Raw genomic sequence first — 24,068 nt, 5'->3', positions numbered from 1 at the left:
CATCAGTTGATCTTACAGATCTGACTGAGAAGATCTGAAAGAACTTCGGTAAAGGAGAAGCAATATGCGTTGGATCTTGAAGGCTTGGGAGCAATTCAACAGGTAAAGATGGGAATAAAGAGAAATCCAGGATAAGGGAACAGAGTGAGCAAAACACGGGGGGGGGGGGGCATTAAAAACCCAGGGTATATTCAAAGAACGGCACTTGGCCCAACTCAGTACAGCTGGAACACAGGTGTTGAGTGGACAGAAAATTTAAAAGGTAAGCTGGTTTCCAATTGTGAAAGCAGTTTAGACCGTACCCCAAGTGCAGAGAGGAGTTACTGCAGTCTGTGTGTAGGGTGGGTGGGAGGTGGGGGAAATGCTTTGTTTTGTTAAGAGAATGACATTCTTCGTTCTGCTTCTGCTTTCGAGGTGGGGAGAGACAGGGGATAAGAAAACCAGTTAGGAAACTATTAAAATGATTCAGGCCTAGGTAATCAACAGCTAACAAGGGCAGAAATGTGGGAATACAGAGGAGGGGAAGGATTCCAGAAACATTTCTGAGGTAAACAGGGCAGGCCTTGGTGGAAGATGGAAAACCTGTGCATGGCAAGTGAGGACTTGGGGATACTCCAACTGGAAAAAGAACATTGGGATTGAAGGTAGGAACTATGTCGGGAGAAAGATTCCAGTATCTTGCAGAATATAGGAGGACTGTTGAGAATAATGGGCTAAGAGTAAGGAGAAATTCTGAGATGAAACAAAAGCCCTATAAAGTTAAGAAGGACAAATCCTCAATCTACAATCACAGAACTGAGGAGCTGTTTCTGGTCTCTGGACTCAGCTGCCCTGAGGAGACGTTAAACCCACGTGCCTTCTTAACTAAAGCAACTCCCAAGAAAGAGGATCAAATCTGTCTCCCTCACTTTCTGTCTGTTCCAAATGCACAGGTCAGGCTGTACAGAAAGAACGAGAGATCTGGAAGAGACCTGGGTAGAATCTCAGGCATAATTCCTGCACTCGGGAAATCCAGCTTTTTGCTCACTGCCTTGAGGAAACCCTTGGCTATCCTTTCTTCCTCTAATGTCCCCCTTCATTAGTACCCTTTCTGTGAAAAGAAACCTCTTGGGTAGCATAGTGCATAAGACATCTAAGAATGTCACTACCCAGCTTCCCTCCCTTCCCTCCTCGCCAGCCAAGGGTTTCCTCCACGCAGTGGAGAAAATGTGGGGCTTCCCAACGAGCACAACACGTCTGAGGTTTTAAAGTAAATGAAAATATGGAAAGTCTCTCCAAGACCATCTCCATCTCTCTCACCCTGTGACTTTTTAAGGATGTCTTAAACACAAAGCTCATGCATATTTTTCATGGGTAAACATCTTGTTTGGGTTTCCTTTTAACAATCCTGGGAAAAGCAACGTTCTCATCTGATAATAAAGTGAATACAAACTCAACGTAAAGCATTTGGAAAACCTACAGAGGATAAAATAAGAATATGAATTGGTAACTCCATCTTAGAAATAAAAATGGATATTTGGGACCCAAGCTTGAGGCTCCACGGCCCCGGGGCCAGGTCCTCCGGCAGCCGCAAGCCCAGGCTGAAGGAAGGCGCCCACGGAGGGGGTCTGGGAGCCCAGCGGCCGGAGGCCGGGCTGCCCCAGGGGACCGGACGCGGGAGCGGGCAGGAGGGCGCGGCGCGCAGGGTTCCTGGGGCTCCGAGCCGTCCTAGCCTGCGGGCGCTCCCGGCCGAGCGCTCGGTCTGGCGCCGCGTGCGGGGCGGTGCCAAGGGAGGGGCTGGACGCGCGGCCCCGCCAGGGCCCGCCGGCGGCAGCCCCGCAGGCACCGCGCGCCCCGCGCAGACCGCAGAGCCCGGCGCCGCCGTCCCGCCGCCTCCGCGCTCTGCTCCCCGCGCGGCGATGGGCGCGGCGCTCCGCTGTGCTGCCGCCGCCCCTCCCCGTCCCTTCCGGCCCCGCGCACCCGCGAGAGACCCGGGCACCGCGGGGTTGGCGCTCCTCGGCGGTTCCGGACCTGGTGAGGTGAGCAGCGCGCCCTTGAGGGTCCCAAATTCGGGATTTTGTGGGGACCTCTCTGTGGACACGATATGTCTACAAAACATCAAACACTAAGGTACAAAGTGGAAAGGAATGGGAGCACTTTGTCTCCTCTTCAGAATCTGGGCTGCTTCTTCGGAAACGGTAAAGAAACTACCTTCGAAACTGGAAGCGAGCCCGAGGTCACTGAGCAGGGATGCCCGTGGCAGCTTCCTGAGGAGAGGGAGGAGAGCATTGGTGTTTGTTGGGAAGAGGGGCTGCGGCTGTTGTGTTTGCTTGAATGAGCGACAGACTGTTCAGACGGAACTGCAGGGAGAGAGCCTCCTCGCCAGGCTGGTCCCATCTGCCTGGCAGGGGCGCGTTCACCCAGGGGTGCAGGGCGGTAGATAGGGTGGACTTCCTCACGGAGATTGTGAAGTCCTGACGAGAGTTTTATTGCACCGCGGTCTGTCGAATTGCCTTGTTCTGGGCCAAGGAGAGTCTCCCGGGAGCTGCAGCATCCTTGTACCCTGGCGAGCACTCGTCTCCTACTTGGCTCTATCCGGAAACTTGAGGCCACTTGTTTGAACTTGGCGTCTGAATAGTGTGTGTCTGGGTATATATGCGACACTGCAGAATCCGAACCTTGAGGTTTTTTTTTAATCGAGTTTTGTTGTTAACATTTTAGAATAGAAATCTGTGGGGCGAGAAGTCTTGGCATGCTCTTACTCTTCCCTTTGTTGGTTTCTTAGGTACATGCCTGCATGAATAATAGGCAAATTATGTCCTAGCCTATAATGAAATGTCTTTTCTGGTGTAGTCCTTTGAACCAGGATATGGAGGGTAACATTAAATTATGGCATCTCCACGTAAAAGTGAAAGATTTTGAGATGGGGATTAAAAGCTGGAAAAATTGTTGATGCAATTGTATGAGGCAGCAAGGCCTGCAAAGGAAAACTGATTTTTCTCCACCAACGGCTAAATGCAGCATAGAAGGCCTCCCTGCAGGCTGAGTAGCAGCCAGGCTTGCAAAACAGCAGCTTCTTCCTTTGCTGCAGTTGGAGCAAAAGGGTGTGGAGACAAATGGCTGAGGAAGTGATTTGTATGTATTGTTAAGGTAGTTTGAGTCTGGAGAAGAAAATGCCTTGGCAGGCTTTGCTTGAGTTAAGAATCCTTTGGGAGGGGAACGGTGGCTCTCTGGTCCCTATTTTGCCAGCCTAATTCCACTTCAGGGCTGCCAGTGTCTCTGGAGTGCTCCCTATATTTCCCCTTCTCTTTTGCCTCCAGCTTTTAGCTTCTCCCTGTTCCCCAGTAAAGTCTAGCATTAAGCCTGGTCAGAGGCAGAGTTATGATAGCCTGGGGATAGAGAATTTCCAAGTCTAGTGAAGCAGAATTGTGGCCCAAAGGTAGGTGGGATGAAGCAACTTCCAGCCTAGACTTCCCGCCCAGGAGGCACTCAGAAGAGTAGGAGAGTAATGATGAAGGGAAAGAGGTTCTCTGGGGAGGACAGTAGACGCTTAACAGTTTGTTTCCTGCTGAAGGTTTTAATCTTTCCTTATTTGTTGTTTGATTATAGGGCCATTTCCAGATGGGGTTGATGTTGTAGAGAACATCTCTGAAAAGTCTCCCCTTCTCCCGAATTTGCATTTCTTTCTACTCACAGAGAGTAAGTGGGGGCTGAGGGAGAGAGGAGAAAGGCACTGAGGCTCTGACCTTCCACAGAGACGGTGGAAGGTGAACTGACTTGGGGCCCACAAGTTGGATTTGAAAGCTGAAAAGAATGTTCCACATTTAGTTAAAAATTAGACCATTTATTTTGCAGAAAGGTGTTGAGAACCCTAACATTCATATGCAGTTACTGATGAATTTTACCTTGATAAATGATGCACATTCCTACCTCTTTTTATAACATGTTGAAGGACATGTTATTATGAAAAATTTCAGACGTACAGAAAAGTTACCTACCTCTCTTATAAACTTATAATCATCTTCAGACGTTAACTGTTAATAAAAATCAGATTTTGCAATCCAGGCATATGTTATCTGGTCCTGGACAGAGCTTGAATTAGAAGGTGGTTAAGAAATAGATGTGTGAAGGAAATTAACATTTCTGAGGGCGGGGGTGGCGGGGATAGGATCTTACTCTTCTGACTCTTCCTGAAGAATCTTAGGCAAATCTCTTAATTGCTTCCTTTTTTCCATTGTTAAAACATCAGTTGGATTATATCAATCCCCTGCTTAACATCCTCCAATGGAATAAAATCCCTCACACTTGTAATAAAATCCAGTTCTCTACCAGGACCTACCAAAGCCCTATGCGATCTGGCCTCTTTGACGTATTCTGTCACTCTCCCCTCACTTTACCGCCTTCCCTGCTCTTCTCTGCCTGCACACTCTTCCCTCAGATATGTGCACTGCTTCTTTCCTTAGTTCATTCAGGGCTTTTTTCGAGTGTTACTTTCTCCATCCTTGACCACCTGATCCAAAACAGTGCTTTGTCACTCCCTGTTCTCTGACCCTGCTTCAGCTGTCTTCACTGCACTCATCATTACCTGGCATTTTATAGTATGTCCGTTTCTATGTTAATCATCCACATGTCCCCCACTCAAATGTAAGTTTCATAAAGACAAGAATTTTTTTTTTTATCCATGGCTCTGTTTATGTTTGGCATATTGTAAGCAATTAATAAATAATTATTGAATTAACTAGATAATTAAATGACACAAACAAGACCTTGCCTGCCATGAGGGTTGCAGAATGCTTGGTAAAATACTAGAAGTCCTTGTAAGTAATTCAGGTTAATCAATGTTTTATAGGTGAGTGATGATCCTGGAGCTCAGTAGCCACTTGTATCCTCACAGTGCTTTGAAGCTGAGTCCTGTGCCAGAAGCTGGGTTATTTTTGACAAACCCTCATCCCAAACAAGATATAGACCTTTCAGTCCCAGAAATTTCCCTCATGCCCCTTGCTAGTCACCCCCACCTCCCAGGAGCAACTTTTGTTATGATTTCTATTATCATAGATTAGTTTTGCTGGTTCCTGAACATCATATAAACAACATTCACACAGGATATATTTTTGTGTCTGACTTCTTTTTGCTGGACACAGTGTCTATGAAATTCATCCACGTGGGTGAGTCTATCAGTTTGTTCATTTCCTTTTATTCCAAGATAGTATTCCACCATATGAATATCTACCATCTATTTCTCCATTCTCTTATTGATGGACACTTGGGTTGATTCCAATTTGGGGCTATTTTGAATAAAGCTTCCATGAGCATTCCTATAGATTCTGCCTCATTTTAAGTCCTGTGTACTTTATCTGGAAGTCTTCTTTGTGCCACAAGTGCTGAGAGAAGTCTGGCAGGTTATGGGGGTGGTGACTGATGTGGCAGTCCGCCTGCAGCCCCACAGTGCCTTCCGTAGACAGCCCCACTGAGCGCTGACCTCCTCCCGCTGCCGAGAGAGGGCACTTGGAAAATGAGTGTCCATCCCAATCGGGCAGCCCCCGAGTGCACTTTCAGTGCTTCTTATCCGTAAAGGAGACTGTAGAGTGCCTGCTGCCACCGCTGCTGTGTCCCCCTCCTCCTCCCTGCTCCCCATCCCAGCACAAGTTGACTCTGATCAGCCACTGAGCATGCTGCCATCGAAGGGTTGAAATATTTATGAACAAGAGTCTTGTTCAGAGCCTGATAAAATATTTATGTGTTTCCATGGGGCATTGGTTTCCATCCAGACTTCTCAAGGTGTTTCTCAGAGACACTTGTCATAATCATGAGCTGCTCCAACAGAGACAGATGATACGGCCAGAGAACATTGGTGATACTGAACCCACCTTGCAGAGCACCTTGCTTTCTAGGGATAGGGGAGAGTGAGCACACAGAAGAATGGGTATCAGTAGTGTCTGGGTCAGGAGAAAGATGCTTGTGCTGACAAAAATGATTCCAGAAGAGCAGGGACAGTTAATGTAGTATCCCTGAAGGTGTGAGTCCAGAGGGGCTGGGGCAAAAGAGCTTGTCATCGTGAGGAGGGATTAATTAAGATGGCGTGCGTTCATTCCGAATAGATGAATGAAATAATCAGCCTTGTAAAGGACACAGTTCCTTCAACACCGATGTAGACAAGGCCTACATAAGACAACTCTGCCGACTGCTATAATTAAGTTATCACACCTGCTATGAAACTATGGGGGAAGGAGTGGAGGCTAGCCAGAGTTTCCAGGTGGAGGGTAGAGAACTAGCTATTTCAAGAGGGATCATTATTTTCTTCCAAGGAAGAAGCGCCTTTTGAGTCAAGGTCTGAAGGAGATGTGGTTGTTTGACTGGCAGTTGTGGTGTGGAAGGGCATTTCCAGAGAGACAGGTAAGTTGAGCAGACATTCGAGGTGGGGCCGAGTGCTGGTGTGGCTTGAGTAAGGTGAAGAGGTGGCGCGTGGAGGGTCAGGGCAGGTTTGCAGTGAGAGATAAGGCGGGAGCACTGAAGGCCAACTTGTAAAGGACCAAGAGCGTGGACTTCACTCTGTTGTAGGGAACCACATAACTTTTGACCTGAGATTGGGTCCAATTTTAAATAATTCTTGGATGGTGCATCCAGCCTGAGCAAGGCCTTGAGGTCTGTTTATGTCCAAGGCACTTCCAGAATTTTCTACCATGTCCAATCCAGTCTAGAGATTTTGTGACACTCCCTGGTGGTCTAGTGGTTAGGATTCGGTGCTCTCTCAGTCTAGAGACTTTGTGTAGTCTACTCTGAAGGATGTAGACAAGGGGAGGTCAGATCCATTTGGTGTACTCCGGGGACTCACCAGGAACAGGTCTCACCAACCGCCCTCTTGCCCCTTATCACACATACACTCAGAATGCTCCGAGTCAAACTGAATTGATAGGCCATATGCTGCATCCTCTGACCTCTTTTATGGCCACTTTGCCTCAGTGGAGGGGATTTGAAAGGGTCTAAGTACCCCTTTATCGCCTGAACCTAAATCTGGGTCAGTGTACTTCAGGCTAGGTTGCCTGGCAACAGAGGACCAAGGCAGTGAGGCCGGCAGACCGTCTTTGCAGAATTCAGACCTGCTTCGACCCGGCTACTGGATGGTGACTGCAGAGAAAACTGGCAGCAGAGGGCTGAGGCCACGCAGAGTGACAACCTGTAGACCGGACTGCCGGCCACCTTCCACGTGTCTCCCTTCAGATTACGATTCCTGTTCAAAAGTGCCCAAGGATGTTTATTTTTAACTCTGTAGTGAAAAATAGGGAGCGAGAGGTGTGAAACCTCTCAGCATCTCCACTTGATGATGTTTGTGATAAGGAAGAGATCATTGTGGAAGTGATGGTCCTGGGGAATTCAGTCTTCAGGGCTGCCGCGAGGAACTTTGCATGCGTGTAGATTAGTCAGAGAGTTCTGAAGTCCTGATGGGGACAAGCGGTTTCTTAGTATGAAGACAGAAAAGAGCATGGAAGGACCTCTTAGAGAAACTTCACGATTCTGCTCTGGACCTTGCTGTTTGGAACTGCTTTCTTGCTGCCATGGGCACCTGTTCCAGAGTGACACTGGGAACACCCAGGAAAGAAGGCTCTGGGCCCTCCCATTGCTGTCTACCTGTGCTGGAAGGGCGAACTATCAGTCAGCACTGTCAGCTCTCCATCCTGAATTCCAAGGGTAACTGGGGAGATCTTGAGAGAGGAGGCAGATGCCAGTGTCTTAACTAGGGAAAGGGCAAAACTCCAGACCAACAACGGCCTTCTTGGCTCTAATCTAAAATATTCCTTATTTTCTGCATGAAGTGGAATCTCCCAAGGGCCACATTGGTTGTAATATTTCCCCTGAACAGGTGAACAGGCTGCAAGCTTAATTGAATGCCTTTTCCAAATGTACATTTCTGTTTTTGTGCCCTGACTCATGACAGCTGCCTGCTTTTGGATGCTGTTTGTTATCCCAGAAGATTGGAGTATAGAGGGAGTAGGAGAGACAATGTCAGGAGACAGGAAAGGGAAGGGAGTAGTGACCTGCTAGGTATCCAGTTATCTGCAAGTGAAAAACTGGGAGGAAGGAAGATCAAATAACCACCCATGGGAATCTTTTCCAGCAAATATTGCTGACTTCCAAGGCAGCCATGAAGGGAAAAGAAAAGGCTGTTGTCAGTCAGTCTGAGGAATATTAATATAGGCTCGACACACCAGAACACATAGCCACACCACAACCGTGCAGAGACCAGCAGCAACACGCCGTCCAAATCCCCTTTCCCACTTCCATCACGTTCTCTCATATTCTTTCATGATGTTAGATATATACGTGAGTTCAACTGTACTTGCAAAGATACACAAATGTAGACCTACTCTAAAAAAGTATAAAGATAACAAGAAATCATTTCTAAATATTACCAGATGTGGGATTATAAATGATTATTTTTCTTTTTTAAATTTATCCATATTTTCCACAATTGCTATTATAAGCATGCATCTCTATGATAATCAAGAAAACATTAAGTAAGAAATCTACTAAAGAAATTAAGCAGGGAGAAAGAAGAAGCACAGATGGAGGACAGAGGATTGTACAAGAACAGAAAAAAAGATGTTGGAAGATGAATGAACAGAAAAGTTAATTCTTTGCAGGCTGCTAGCTTCTGTTGTGATTGGATTTTGTATATCTATTGCTCCCCTGAAGATCTGGAAGCTTCTATTAGCATGAAACCAAATTGCAAATATTAAGCCAACTGTCACACCTCCAGGGCCTTAATGACATCATGTGGGTGACAACTGGAAGTCCCACAACTGGCTTCTAGTAGTCCTCAAAGAATCTTCTGCCAAGGTGCTAACACAGAACACTTTAACCTGGGTGGCAGCATCTTTCCCACAGAGTTTAGTGTTGATTCCTGCAGCAGCTGGGCAAGTCTTGTGCATCTCATCTTAGGAGAATGGAACAGGAGCCAACAAAAGCTGTTAGTGGTCGGAGTAGCGGGATTTTCCCAGATAAAAGCCTGTTCAGTTCTCATCCACACCTCTGCCGGCTGCTCACCAGCTCTGGCAGCCCCTTGGGAGGCTCTGCAGCTGAGCCTTTGGAGAGGTAGATGTAGCTTTCATTCCACAACCACTGGCCATTCCCAGAGGCGCTGTCGAGTCTGTGCTTTAGTTGGCTTCAATGGAGGGACTCGAGGTGAGGCCTCTCTAGGAGCAGAAGTTGTTGTCTACCTCTACCCACCAGGATCAATTTAAAGCAAATGCCAGAGAACTACACACTCCCACTGAGCTCTGGGGTCTGGCATTACTTCCACAGCTTAATAAATAACTCTACAGCTATAATAAATCCTTTTTATATTTTAAGTGTATTTTAATTTTAAATTATAAAAGTAATATACACTCATTATAACAAGTCCAGTAAGATAGCAGTATATGAAGAAAATGTTACTATCTCCACCTCTTCTCTCCTCCGTCTTCCTGACAAAACCACTTCACTCCTTTTCTACGTTCAAACATTGTAGAGTTATTTTCTATTTCATGTGTAAATGGAATTATATAATAATAGTTACTCTATGTTTCATTTTATTTATTATATTATGTACATTTTTTACAAATATATACATATAATTGATCCAATGTATTGTTTTTAATAGCTACCTAGTACTGCTTTGCAGGAAGTTCCATAATTTTCCCCGTTATTTCTGTATTTATAGATATTCTGGGTTTTCATCCAGTGTTTTGTTTTGTTTTGTTTTACACAACAAGTTATGCCACAATGAACATTCTACATTTATCCTTACACTTTGGTTTTTATTTTCCAAGGAAAATTCCCCAAATTGGCGTTCCTGGGTCAAAGGGAACACACACAATTTTAATGCTGACTGTGGGTCTCCCCTGCAGCGGTTGCTTCCCTCCCTTCTTTGTCTTGTTCTCCCCTCTCCCACCGCCTTTCTCCGGGGAGCCTGTGTGTTTAGGCAGGAGTGCCCTGCAGTGAGAACTCATCCTTGCCAAGTGTGGATTATATCAGTGGGGAGCAGGGTCTGCCGTATCTCGGTTGCATTGTGTCTGTTGCTGTGGTTGGCCAGACTGTTTACAATTCCCCTTGCTCATTTATTCCATGCTGAGGAATTATACATGGTCTTCATCTGTGGCAGGAGCAGTGTGATCAGTGTGGAGGGGATGCTTTCAGAGAAAATAGGCTGTTTCAGTACTTTCTCACAGCATTGTCTCTGCATGTTTTTTGTTGTGCCCTTTCCTTAATAGCTGGATTGAGAAAAGTTCTTTGATTCCATCTCGGTCTCTTCCCTCTATTTTGAAGGATTTGGGATTTGGGGATTTTTATGAGTATATAGTCAATCAACTACAACTGATTACTTGACATGAAGATAATTAGTTGAGAAGGTAGGGGTCTTGGAGCTTAAGGATCAGTGCCAAGCAACAGATGCGAACATTTTTAAACAAATGATTTTACCCAATCTGGCATTTGGAGTGAGCATCCCAGGACTACTTGGGCTTCATTGTTAGTTTTGCTCTTGTTTGCACATAAAAATTCAGTCTAGTCCACAAGACTGGGGAGGAATGGGATTCCTCACTACACCAGGGTTGCAGAAAATAGAGAAGCATTAAGGGAAGCTGGTGAGTATGAGCAAGTGAAATATAAATAAATGGTGAACTGACAAAGTAGCAAGAAGTGTATGAGATTTTAAAAATCCTTACCTGAAGGCTGCTCAGTGACCAGTGGGCCTGTGAGCTTATGGACACTCTGTGGAAATCTATGATCTCTAATCTGTATTAGAAACCCAGTTGTGATTCTGTGTTCAGAATGCAAACATTAGAAGCAGAGGCAACAAAATTATGAAGTCTTGTGGCAGACATTTTGCTGCTGGCTTCTGTAACACATGCTGCATTTTTTACTCGGTAGCTTTCAGATGGATTTTTGTGTCCTAGATTGAAAACTAAGAGAAGAAAAGAAAACCAGGAGAGAAGTCACTGTGACTGATTTCTAAGGAGAAATTTTAACTTTGGTTTGGAGGTATATAAACCTGAAGAATAGTATCTTCTTTTCTGTTAATACATCATTTTACATAAACTTTTAATTTCCAAATATGCACTAACAGAGTAATACTGATAGTTAAACCAATTCCTGTAAAGTTTGTCTCTTACAACTTAGGCATTCTATAATGTATCTTAGATGGTCTCATAGTTAATAGTAAAGATAGTTACGTCTTATACTGTTTGCACTGTGATTTGTGTCTGTGAAGATTATCTTTAAGAGTTTGGTCTTGTCAGTAAAAAAAAATTGAAGGTTAAACATATTACAAGACATTAAGCATCTGCCTCTGGACATAATGGATTACCTGGTAGTAGACCATTGCTCCCAGAGGAGACATCTAGAAAAGCTGGATTTCAGAAATCTATTTGAAGGCATAAAAGATAGCCAGGGCTTGAGAGCTAAGACCTCAGAAAGAAGAGAAATTTATTGAGTGCCCCACATTCTAGGTTGTATTTTTCCTTGAGACATTTACCATTTATTAAGTAGCATGTGAGGAGAAGCTAAGAAGCCAGGCAAAAACCAGCTGCTTAGAGTCAGAGAAGCTGAGCAGAACATTCTGTAGCCTGATAGGACTGAGAAGGGGAAAAAGGGAATTCAAGGATACTAAATGAGTCGGAACATGAGCGACCATGATCATGGAAAGGAAAGAGGCACAGAGGAATCAGCCCAATAAATTTGAGATATTTTCCTTACAAGTAATTCACCAATTTATAAGTAGCACAGACCAAGAGGTAAAAAAGCCAAAGAGTCTTTCTGCCCATTTAAAAAATATTTATTTATCTATTTATAATATATTTTTTAACAAAGTATAGTCCGTTTACAATGTTGTGTCAATTTCTGGTTTATAGCACAATGCTCAGTCATATAGGAACATACATATATTCATTTTCATATTCTTTTTCACCATAAGTTACTACAAGATATTGAATATAGTTCCCTGTGTATCTGCCCATTTTTAAATCGAGCTGTTTGTCTTTTTTGATGTTGAGTTGTATGAGCTATTTATATATGTTGGATATTAATCCCTTATCAGTCATATTATTTGAAAATATTTCCTCTCATTTAGTAGATTGACTTTTCAGTATGTTGATGGTATCGTTTGCTGTGTGAAAGCTTTTAAGTTTAATTAGGTCCCATTTGTTTATTTTTGCTTTTATTTCCTGTACTCTAGGAGATAGATCCCAAAAAAATGTTATGTTAAAAAGTGTTCTGCCTATGTTTTCCTCTAGGAGTTTTATAGTATCCAGTCACACATTTAGGTCTTTAATCCACTTTGAGTTTATTTTTGTATACAGTGTTAGAGAATGTTCTAATTTCATTCTTTTACTTGTAGCTGTCCAGTATTCCCAGCACCACTTATTGAAGAGATTGTCTTTTCTCCATCATATATTCTTGTCTCCTTTGTCTTAGATTAATTGACCATACGTGCATGGATTTATTTCTGGATTTTCTATCCTGTTCCGTTGATCTGTTTTTTTGTGCCACTACCATGCTGTTTTGATCACTGTAGCTCTGTAGTATGGTCTGAAGTCGGGGTGGATGATTCCTCCAGCTCTGTTCTTTTTTCTCAAGATTGTTTTGGCTATTTGAGGTCTTTCGTGTTCCCATACAAATTTTAAAATTACTTGTTCTAGTTCTGTGAAAAAGGCCATTTTTGATAGGAATTGCATTGAATCTGTAGATTGCATTGGTATTTATTTTAATATTTATTCTTCCGATCCAAGAACATGGTATATCTTTCTATCTGTTTCTGTCACCTTCATTTTTTTTTATCAGCATCTTATAATTTTCAGAGCACAGGTCTTTTGCCTCTTTTGGTAGGTTTATTGCTAGATATTTTATTCTTTTTGAAGCAATGGTAAATGGGATTGTTTCCTTAATTTCTCTTTCTGATATTTTGTTGTTAGTGTATAGAAATGCAACAGTTTTTTTGTGTATTAATTTTGTATCCAGCAACTTTATCAAATTCATTGATGAGCTCTCATAGTTTTCTGTTAGTCTCTTTAGGATTTTCTGTGTATAGTATCATGTCATCTTGACACAGTGACAGTTTTACTCCTTTTCCTATTTAAATTTTTTAAACTTCATTTTCTTCTCTGATTGCTGTAGCTAGCACTGCCAAAACTAAGTTGAACAGAAGTGGAGGAAGTGAGCATCCTTGTCTTGTTCCTGATCTTAGGAGAAATTCAGTTTTTCACCATTGAGTATGATGTTACATATGGGTTTGTCATATAATGTTTTTATTATGTTGAGATATGTTCCTTCTAAGCCCACTTTCTGAAGAGTTTATATCATAAATGGATGTTGAATTTTATCCAAAGCTTTTTCTCTGTCTATTGAGTTGATCATATGGTTTTTCTTCAGTTGGTTAATGTGGTATATCACATTGATTGATTTGTGGATATTGAAAGGTCCTTGCATCCCTGGGATAAATCCCACTTGACCATAGTATGTTATCCTTTTACTATATTGTTGGATTCAGTTTGCTAATATTTTGTTGAGATTTTACATCTATATTCATCAGTGATATTGGCCTCTAATGTTCTCCTTTTATGATATCTTTGTCTGGTTTTGATATCACGGTGATTGTGGTCTCATAGAATGAGTGTTCCTTCCTCTGCAATTATTTGGAATGGTTTCAGAAGGATAGGTGTTAACTCTTCTCTAAATGTTTGGTAGAATTCACCATTGAAGCCATCTGGTCCTGGACTTTTGTTTGTTGGGAGGTTTTTAATTACTGATTTGATTTCAGTACTGGTAATTGGTCTGTTTGTATTTTCTCTCTCTTCCTGGTTCAGTCTTGGGAGATTGTACCTTTCTAAGAATTTATCCATTTTTTTCTAGGTTGTCCATTTTATTGGCCTGTAGTTGCTCATAATAGCCTCTTATGGTCCTTTGTATTTCTGTAGTGTCAGTTGTAACTTCTCCTTTTTTTGTTTTTGTTTTTATTGATTTAGGCCCTCTCCCTTTTTTTCTTGATGAGTCTGGCTTAAGATTATCAATTTTGTTTATCTTTTCAATGAACCAGCTTTTAGTTTTATATTGATCTTTTCAATTTTTTTCTTTTTTTAGTGTCATTTATTTCTGCTCTGATCTTTATGGTTTTTTCCTTATGTTAACTTTGGGGTTTGTTTGTTCTTCTTTCTGTAGTTGCTTTAGGTGTAAGGTTAGGTTCTTTATTTCAGATTTTTCTTGTTTCCTGTAGTAAGCTTGTATTACTCTAAACTTCTCCCTTAGAACTGGTTTTGCTGTGTCCCATAGGTTTTGGATCATTGTGTTTTCATTTTCATTTGTCTCTATGTATTTTTTGAATTTCCTTTTTGATTTCTTTAGTGATTGTGGGGTTTTTTTGCAGTTTTTTCTTGTAATTGATTTCTAATCTCATAGTGTTGTGGTTGGAAAAGATACTTGACATGATTTCAATTTTCTTAAGTTTACTGAGGCTTGCTTTGCGGCCCAGCACATGATATATCCTGGAGAATGTTTTAGGTACACTTGAGAAGAATATATAAGGATATATATATTCTGCTTCAAGATGGAATGCTCTGTAAGTATCAGTTTAGTCCATCTGGTCTAATTTGTTATTTAAAGCCTGTGTTTCCTTATTGATTTTCTGTCTGGATGATCTGTCCATTGATGTAAGGGAGGTGTTAAGGTCCCCCACTATTACTGTGTTACTGTCAAGTTCTCCCTTTTATTTCTGTTAATGTTTGTTTGATTAAGGGTAGGGTATAGCTCAAGTGGTTCAATCCCCAGTACCTCTTCTAAAAATAAATTCTACTCAGCCATAAAAAATAATAAAATAATGCAATTTGCAGCAGCATGGATAGACCTGGAGAATGTCATTCTAAGTGAGGTAATCCAGAAAGGGAAATAAAAATACCATATGAGATAACTTATATGTGAAATCTAAAAAAAAAGACAAACAAACTTATTAACAAAACAGAAACAGACTCACAGACATAGAAAACAAACTTATCATTACCAGGGGGAGAAGGGGATGGGAAGGGATAAATTAAGAGTTTGAGATTTGCAGATACTAACTACTATATATAAATTGATAAATAAGTTTATACTGTATACCACAGAGAACTACATTCAATATCTTGTAGTAAGTTATGGTGAAAAAGAATATGAAAATGAATATATGTATGTTCCTATATGGCTGAAATATTGTGCTGTACACCATAAATTGACACAACATTGTAAACTGATTGTACTTCAATAAAAATATATATAAATTAAAAAAAAAAAACAAGTAAACCTAATTATCTCCCCCCCTAAAAAAGAATATGTTTGCTTTATTTTGGTGCTCCTATGTTGGGTGCATATATATTTACAGTTGTTACTCTTCTTGGATTGATTCCTTGATCATCCTTGATCATTATGTAGTATCCTTCTTTGTCTTTTATAACAGTTTTTATTTTAAAGTCTATTTTGTCTGATATAACTATTGCTACTCCAGCTTTCTTTTGGTATCCATTTGCATGGAATACCTTTTTCCATCCCCTCACTGTCAGTCTGTATGTATATATATATAGAGGGCTATAGAGAGCATATATACAGGTCTAATTTTTGTATCCATTCAGCCGGGCTATGTCTTTTGGTTGGAGTATTTAATCTGTTTACATTTAATGTAATTATTGATATGTATATCTTTATTGCCATTTTGTTAATTGTTTTGAGTTTGTTTTTGTAGGTCTTTTTCCCCCCTTGTGTTCTTTTCTCTTGTGATTTGATGGCTATCTTTAGCATTATGTTTGGATTCCTCTTTCTTTTGTGTGTGTGTGTTTATTATAGATTTTTGGCTTGCAGTTTGTGAGGTTTTAGTATAGAAGTCTGTATATATACATGATTGTTTTAAGTTGCTGATCTCTTAATTTCAAATGCATTTTTAAATACCCTGCATTCGTACTTTTTTCTCCTCATGATTACTGGTTTTGATATATTTTATTCTAATTGTTTTGTGTATCCTTTAACTGCTTATTGTGGATACAGATGATTTTACTACTTTTGTCTTTTAACTTCGGTATTAGTTTGTGTGTGGATGATTTCCTACCTTTACTGTATGTTTGCCTTTACCAGTGAGCTTTTCCATTTCATAATTTTCTTGTTTCCAGTTGTGGCCTTTTTTCCACCTAGAGAAGTTCCTTTAGCATTTGTTGTAAAGCTGGTTTGGTGGTGCTGAATTCTTTTAGCTTTTGCTTATCTGTAAAGTTTTTGATTTCTCCATCAAATCTGAATGAGAGCCTTGCTGGGTAGAGTATTCTTGGTTGTAGGTTTTTCCCTTTCATCACTTTTAATATATCATGCCACTCCTTTCTGGTTTGCAGAGTTTCTGGGGAAAAAATCAGCTAATAATCTTATGGAAGTTCCCTTGTATGTTACTTGTTGATTTTCTCTTGTTGCTTTTAATACTTTCTCCTTATCTTTAATTTTTGTCAATTTGATTACTGTGTACCTTGGTGTGCTCCTCTTTGGGTTAATTTTATGTGGGACTCTCTGCACTTCCTGAACTTGGCTGACTATTTCCTTTCCCATGTTAGGGAAGTTCTCAATTAATATCTCTTCAAATATTTTCTCAGATCCTTTCTGTCTTCTCCCTCTGGGACTCCTATAAATGTTAGTGCACTTAATAATGTCCTAGAGGTCTCTTGAGTTGTTCTCATTTCTTTTCATTCTTTCTTCTTTTTTCTGTTATGTGGCAGTGATTTCCACTACTCTATCTTCAAGCCCACTGATCCATTTATTCTAGTATTGATTCCTTCTAGTTATTTTTCATTTAACTTATTGTAGTCTTCAACTGTGTTTGGTTGTTCTTTATACTTTTTAGCTCTTTGTTAAAAACTTCTAACTTCTTGCTCTGTGTATTCATTCTTCTCCAGAGTTCTTGGATCATCTTTACTATCACTACTCTGAACTCTTTCTCGGGTAGATTGCCTATCTCCACTTCACTTAGTTCTTCTGAGGTTGTATCTTGTTTTCTGTCTGGAACATATTTCTCTGCCACCTCATTTTGTCTAAATTTCTGTTTGTATTTTTATTATGTGGTGGGTTAGTTATGTTTCTTGACCTTGGAGAAGTGTCCTTCTGTAGGGGATGTCCTATGTGTCCCAGCAGTGCACTCCCAGCAGTGTACTCACCCAAGGGCCAGGAGCTCGCTGGTTGCAGGGTAGAGGTCTGGCCTGAGTTTACAGATTTGGCTCCGCAAGCTGTGGGGTGATAGTTTTCTTGCTTCTGGTATCTCCCCCCCTCCCCCCCACCATGGGTGATGCTAGTCTAGAGGATTGTGCAGGCTTTCTGGTGGGAGGAGCCAGTGCCTGTCCACTGGTGGGTGGAGCTGGGTCCTGGCCCTTTGGTAGGCACCCCTAGGGGCATGCCTAGAGGTGGCTGTGAGCTCAGTTTTTAGGTGGCCTTTCTGCTGATGGGTGGGGATGTATTCCCACCCAGTTAGTTGTTTGCCCTGACATGTCCCAGCTTTTAAGCCTATAGGCTGTTGGGTGGGGCCAGGTGTTGGTGCTAATGACCCAAACAAGATGTCAGCCTCCAGGAGAGCTTATGCAGATGAATACTCCCGCCACCAGCTTTTATGTCCCCAGGGTGAGCTACAGCCGCCCCCCTCCACCCACCTCCTCAGGAGACCTTCCAAGACCAGCAGGCAGGTCTGGCCCAGGCGCCTGTGAAATCACTGCTTTGGCTTTTGGTCTCGGTACACATAAGATTTTGTGTGTGCTCCTTAAGAGTGAAATCTGTTTCCCCAGTCCTTTGATGCTCCTGCAATTAAGCCCCACTGGCCTTCAAAGCCTGATGTGGGGCTTAGAACTCTCACTCCCATGGGAGAACCTCCACAATATAATTGTTCACCAGCTGGGTACAGGACCCGTTTATATGGCAAGTGCACCCCTACAACCCTCCCAGTTTGGTTCCCTCTTTATGTCTCCAGTTGTAGAAGATCTTTTCTGGTAGGTTCTAGTCTTTTTTTATCGATGGTTGTTTAGCTGTCAGTTGTGGTTTTGTTGTGTTCATGAGACGAGGTGAGCTCAAGTTCCTTCTACTCTGCCATCTTGACAAGATCCAAAAACATGTACTTTGGAAAAGAGAAAATGATCTAGAGCTTCTATATTTTTAATGTGTGGTTTCTGATATTCAGTGAAATAAAACAAAAAAAGGAGGCATACCACGATACACTCTAGAATATGGTGCAAAAAAGGGAGAATGTAGACTCCCTGAGATGAGAAGACAGTGTCAAGTATAGGGAGACTGAGGCAGCTGGAATTTTCCGGACAGACTGTTGGAGAGGACAGAACTGCACAGAGAGAACTTCAGAGATTCTCACAGAGTACATCTCAAATTTTAAGCTGAGTACTTATCAGCACATGGTTGTGAGGAAGCTACCTAGGGAAGGAAAAAGAACCATTCAAAAGGATTAGAGGGATCAATACTTGCTAATCACATAGGGTGGGGAATAGTGCCTGTTCCCACTGGTCAGACTGGAAAAGCACATAATTCATGGAATATTGGGTAGTGTGCTCTGAAACGTCATCATGACTTAGTAGTGGGGAAAAATTAGTCCTGGATTGAACACTGCTCTGATCCTGACTGATATCTTAAAATAAAACCCAAATGTACCAAAGTATTCCCAACTAATTTAACTGCATCCCAGAAAAGTGTTCAAGAATGTTTAGAGTAATAAGAAACTAATATATATGTAATTGGAATGCCCCAAGGGATGGCACAGAAAAATATTTGAAGAGATAATGGGTGAAACATTTTTGACTTCGATGAAAACTGTAGACTCACAGATCCAAGAAGTTCAACAAGCTCTTAAAAAAAAATCCACCAGATGTGTCATCATAATCTGATTGCTCAAAGTCAGTGATAAACTGAAAATCTTCAAGCGGCCAGAGGGAAAAACACATTACATAAGAGGAACAAAGATAAGAATGGCAGAGTTTTCACAGACTTCATCAGGAAAAAAAATGCAAGCAAAAAGGCAATGGAGCAGCATTTTTTAAGTACTAGAAAAATAAAACAAAACCCTTCAACCTAGAATTCTATGCCCAGTGAAAATATCTTTCAAAACAAAGGCAAAAGACTTTCTCAGATATATAAAAGCTGAAAGAATTCATTACTGGCAGATGTGGACTGCAAGAAATGTCAAAGGAAGTGCTTCCAGCAGGAGAAAAAGGATACCAGTAGGAAATATGGATATATACAAAAAAAGGAAGAGCACCAGATAGGGTAACTAGATGGGGAAGCATACAAGATTTTTGTTATTATTTAAACCTCTTGTAAGTATAATTGACAGTTTAAAGAAAAATAAAAACAAGGTATTTTGAGGTTTATAACATATGTAAGAGAAAATATATGCCAATGACAGTACAGAGGCTGGTAGTGGAGGCATAGAAGTATATTTTGGTCAGGTTCTTATACTACATGTGAAGTGATATGATACCACTTGAGGGGAGACTGTGATAGGTTAAGGATATATCTATAAACAAAAACAGTCACAGAAAAGAAGTATAGCTAATAAGCCAAAAGAGAGATGAAGTGGAATCATAAAAATACTCAATTTACCTAAAAGAAGACAGAAAAGGAGAGAAGGGGAAACAAGGGAGGAGATAAATTTTAAAAACAATAGCAATATTATATGTTTAAACCTAAAAATATAGATAATATACCAAAAACTACTTTAGATATAAAGGATCTCAATACCTCAGGTAAAAGACAGAAATTGCCAGATAGGATTAAAAAGGAAAGTCAATTTTTTAAACTTTGTTTTTGGAGGGGGAGGAGGTAGATAGGTTTATTTATACATCTGTTTATTTTAACTGTTGGTACTGGGGATTGAACCCAGAACCTAGTTCATGTTACATATGCGCTCTACTAGTGAGCTATACCCTCCCCTCTAAGGAAAGTCAATTATATACTATGTATAAGAAACAGACTTTACGTATCAAGGCACAAATAAATTAAAGGAAAAGAATGGAAAATTTTAAGCATATTAATAATAATCAAAATATAGCTGAGTAGCAATACTAGTATCAGATAAAGTAGATCACAGAGCAAAGAGTATTACCATGGATGAAGAAAATAATTTCTTAATGATAAAGTAATCAAGTCATTAGGCTGTAACAATACTAAACATTTATGCAGCTAATAATAGAACTTCAAAATATAGGAAATAGAAATGATATGACTTTGAGGAGAAATAGACAAATTCATAATTGTAGTCCAAAATTTCATTAACTTTCTCTCAGTGGTGGATGTAACAAAAAGACAGAAAATAATTAAAGATACAGAAGAAGGGGTCAGGGAGGTGCCAAGATGGTGGAGTAGAGAGACTCACAGCTTGCCCTCTCCCACAAATACATCAAGAATTACATCTACAAGCCCACTGAATCACACAGAACACCTACTGAACTCTGGCAGAGTGTCTCTCGTTTCAAAATACAGGAGGTTTCTCCCGAAATCCAATAAACAACAAGTTCATACTGGATAGCACAGGGAACTATATTTAATATCCTGTGGTAACTTATGGTGAAAAAGAATATGAAAATGAATATATGTATGTTCATGTATGACTGAAGCATTATGCTATACACCAGAAATTGACACAACATTGTAAACTGACTACACTTAAATAAAAAAAAAAATCCCCCCAAAAAAAGATATAGAAGGAACCAACATAATCAGCTTGACCTCACTGATCTATATAGAGCATTTTACCCATTGACAGCAAAGTATACATTCCTTTAAAGTGCACATGGAACGTTTATCAAGATAGACCATATTCTAGGCTGCAGAACAAGTTTCAATATAGTTAAAAAGATTCAAATCATACAAAGTGTGTTCTTGACCACAATAAAACTAAGTAAGAAATCAATCATAGAAATCTTCAAACATTTGGAAACTAAACAATATACTTCAAAATAGCTCATAAAGCAAAGAAGAAATCAAAAAGGAAATGAGAAATTAGTTTAGACTGAATGCAAGTGAAAAGTTACATATCAAAAGGAGTATAGGCATACCTCATTTTTTTGCACTTTGCAAATACTGAGTTTTTTACAAATGGAAGTTTTGTGACAACCCTGCATTGAACAAGTCTGTTGGTGCTGTTTCTCCAAGAGCATTTGCTCACTTTATGTCTCTGTGTCACATTTTGGTAATTCTTGTAATATTTCAAACTTTTTCATTATTATTATTTTTGTAATGGTGATCTGTGATCAGTGGTATTTGATGTTACTATTGCAGAAAGATTGCATCTTGCTAAAGTTTCAGATGATGGTTAGCATTTTTTAGCAATAAAATATTTTTTAATTAAGGTACATGCATTGGTTTTTTAGACATAATGCTATTGCACACTTAATAGACTACAGTGTAGTATAATATGTAACTTTTATATGTGCTGGGAAACCAGAAAATTTATGTGACTCACTTTATTGCCATATTCACTTTATTGTGGTGGTCTGGAACTAAACTCACAGTATCTCTGAGGTATGCCTGTACTTAGGTGGAAATTTATAGTGCTAAGAGCTTATAAGAAGAAAAGTCTTAAATCAGTGTCCTCAGCTTCCATCCTAAGAAACTAGAACCAAAAAAAGAGAAAATGAGACCCAAAGTAAGCAGAAGAAAGGAAATAATCAGCAGAAATCTTAAAATAGGTGACACAAAAAAGCAGAGAAGATCAAAGTGGATGCTGATTTATTGAGAATATCAATAAAATCAATGAGCTTCTCATCAGACTGATCAGGATAAAAAGAGAGCAGACACAATTTACTAATACCATGAATTAAAGAGGTAACAACACTACAAATTCTATTGATATTATAAACAATTTTATTCCAATAATTCCATCAATTTAGATGGAATGAACAAATCCCTTGAAAGACAAAAACTATCAAAGTTTATTCAATAATTATGGAATGTGAACAACCAGGTTTATTAAAGAAAAAGTCTTAGCAAACCAGAAGAGAATTTCCTTAACCTGATAAAGGGAATCTATGGAACATTTGCATCTAACATCATATTTGATGGTAAATGACCGAAGTCTTTTCCCCTAAGATGAAGAATGAGACAAAGATAGCTACTGTCAGCAATTCTATTCAACATTGCCCTGGAGGTCCTAGCCAGAGGAATAAGCTAAAGAAAAATAAATGAAAAGCATCCAGATTGGACAGGAAGAAGTAAAACTGTCTTTATTTGCAAATGACCTGATCGTCTATATAGAACACTAAATAGAATCTACAAAAGAGCTACTAGAATTAATGAATGAGCTGAACATGGTTGCAAAATACAATATCAATATACAAACGTCAATTGTGCGTGTGTGTGTGTGTGTGTGTGTGTGTGTGTGTGTGTATACTGAAATTAGGATCTTAAAAAAATTATAATAGCATCAAAAAATATGAAATACTCAGGGATAAATCTGATAAAAATTGTGCAAGAACTATACACTGAAAACTATAAAACATTATAGAGAGAAATTAAAGAAGACCTTTATCTCTGCTATTTAATGGAGAGGTATACCTTGTTCATAGATGCTATGGATTGAAAGTTTGTGTCCTCTCCAAACTTTATGTGTTGAAATCTAGTTCTCAATGTGGTGGTATTTGGAGACAAGGCCTTTGGGAGGTGATTAGATCATGAGGGTAGCCCTCAAGAATGGGATTAGTGCCCTTATAAGAAGAGGGCAGAGAGCTAGGTAGCTCTCTTTCCAGCATGTGAGGATACAGCAAGAAGTCAGCTATCAGCAAACAGAAAGGGGGCTCTCTCCAGAACATGATCATGTTGATACCATGATCTTGGACTTCCAACCTCCAGAACTTTGAGAAATAAATTTCTGTTGCTTATAAGCCACCTAGTCTATGGTATTTTGTTATAGCAGCTTAGCTGAAAGACAAATGGGTTAAAAGATTCAGTACTGTTAAGACATTAATTCTCTCCTAAATGATCTATAGATTCAGTTCAGTCCCAATCAAAATCCCAGATGACTTTCTTATAGAAATGATAACCTCATTTTAAAATTCATGGTAGTATCTAGAATAGCCAAAACAACTTTAAAAGAAGGAAGAAAGTTGGAGGACTGTCACTACCAGTTCATTATTTTGAATGAAAGAATGGTTTTACAGGGTATGCATATGTCAAAACTTATCAAATGTATACATGTGGTTTATTGTATGTAATTTATAGCTCAAAAAAGCTGTTTTTTCAAAAGCTGATAGGAAAATGGTATAAAATACAAAATACAAAAAATTTTTTAAATATGAGGAAAAGAATGTAGAATAGATTTGAAAAATAAAACAAATAGTAACAAAGAGATTTAAACTCATGTATGTCCATAATTAGCTTAAGAATAAACTACTCCAATTAAAAGACAAAGGTTATTATACTAAAGAAAAAACATTTTAAAAGGACTATTAAAATTTGAATTAAATTTTAATTTAATTTTATTTGTCATTTTAATGCACCATGCTTTATTTGTGGGTAGCCATAAATAAATATTTGTTTTATGAGAATAATATAAAGAAAAACTTGATTTTTTTTTATCCCTGGTTTCACTTGAGTTGTGTTTTGAAATGAGCCTTCTCACGCGTCATGAATGGGTTTTGTGTTTCGTAAGTTTATGGAGGTTGATCGATGGCCTGTGATCCCGTCCCCTGATTTTGTATGTAAAGTATTAGATGTTTGCATGTTTTTCAGGAGAGGGTCAATAACTGATCAGCATCTCATGTCCAAACAAACATTGGAGAATCATGGTTTGACTAATGAAAAAACTGAGTGCTATTCTAGGTGTCTAATTTCTCAATAGTATTTCCCTGAAATTAATTTCTAGTGAGTGATTCAAATGACTTGATCTATATATTTGTGCATGAGCCTCCTCACAGTAGCTTGGAGTAACAAGTTAAAGGTTATTCCAAGGATTGTGTGGTTGAAACTCTAATGAAAGTTTTCTACTTCCTTAAGCTAGACTTTGGTTCTCATGGTGTGATTGATTCCCAGATCAACAGCTGCAGTATCACCTGGGAACTTACTAGAAAGGCAAATTCTCC

At 39.9% G+C, this 24,068-nt stretch overlaps 1 protein-coding gene across 2 annotated transcripts in view; it reads left to right on the top strand.

Annotated features, from left to right (window-relative positions):
* Positions 1-1,824: 1,824 nt before the first annotated feature.
* GPR156 (G protein-coupled receptor 156) overlaps positions 1,825-24,068 on the top strand; it is a 112,975-nt gene continuing 90,731 nt past the window's right edge. For both annotated transcript variants that reach the window (XR_012507151.1, XM_010970862.3), the window contains exon 1: positions 1,825-2,018. The gene's annotated coding sequence lies outside the window, so the exon portion shown is untranslated. The remainder of the gene's footprint in view (positions 2,019-24,068) is intronic.

Source organism: Camelus bactrianus, chromosome 1 (genome assembly GCF_048773025.1).
Source record: "Camelus bactrianus isolate YW-2024 breed Bactrian camel chromosome 1, ASM4877302v1, whole genome shotgun sequence".
In the NCBI taxonomy this organism is placed as follows: Eukaryota; Metazoa; Chordata; class Mammalia; order Artiodactyla; family Camelidae; genus Camelus; species Camelus bactrianus.
This window is presented reverse-complemented; position numbering and strand designations above follow the sequence as displayed.